A 1,060-nucleotide genomic window follows, 5' to 3' on the forward strand; every position below is an offset into this window, starting at 1 on the left:
TCATAAACAAAATGAGCTCAGCAGAGAAAATTACACAGAACAAAGAAACCAGGAACACCATGAAACAACACATAAAAAAAAAAAATGACAGCAACCCATTCATATTTGTTTATAATTACAATGAATGTCAGTGGATTAAATGTACCACCCAAGAGATGGAGAGTTCCAGACTGGATAAGAAAACATAACCGATCAATATGCTGTCTACAAGAGACACACCTTAGAGACAAAGAAAAGGTAGACTAAAAATTAAATGTTGGAAAAAGGTACATCAAACAAATAGAAAGCAAAAAAAAGCAGGAGTGGCAATATTAATTTCTGATCAAATGGACATTAAGACAAAAACCACCATACGAGACAAGGAAAGACAATATATAATGATTAAAGGATCAATTGAATAAGAAGATATAACCATATTAAATATCTATGGGCCCAATGAAAGAGCCCCAAAACACATAAATCAGATTTCAATAGAATTCAAAAGACAAATAGATGACTCCACAGTCTTAGTAGGAGACTTTAATACATGACTTTCAATGAAAGGTAAAACAAATGGAAGGGAGCTCAACAAAGACAAAGAAGAGCTAAACAATACAATCCAACAACTTGACCTTATAGACATCTACAGAGCACTTCACCCAACAACAGCACAATATGCATTCTTTTCTAGTGCACATGGAATATCTTCCATGATAGACCACATGAGAGGCCATAAAGCTAGCCTTAATAAATTTAAAAATATTGAAATACTGCAAAGCACTTTCTCAGATCAAAATGCTATCAAATTAGATATCAACAATAAGACGATCAACAGAAAAAGAGCAAACACATGGAAACTGAACACAATCATCCTTAAGAACAACTGGATAACAGAAGAAATTTAAAAAAAAATGAATTTAAAAAAAATGTATTGAATCAAACAAGAATGAAAACACAACATACCAAAATCTTTGGGACACAGCAAAAGTAGTGATCAGAGGTTAATTTTTAGGAATATGTGCACACATTAAAAAATAAGAGCCAAAATCAACACTTTAAACCAACATCTCCAACAATTAGA

This window comes from Orycteropus afer, unplaced genomic scaffold (assembly GCF_000298275.1).
Source record: "Orycteropus afer afer isolate SDZICR_OR568_19922 unplaced genomic scaffold, OryAfe1.0 scaffold00940, whole genome shotgun sequence".
NCBI classification, from domain to species: Eukaryota; Metazoa; Chordata; class Mammalia; order Tubulidentata; family Orycteropodidae; genus Orycteropus; species Orycteropus afer.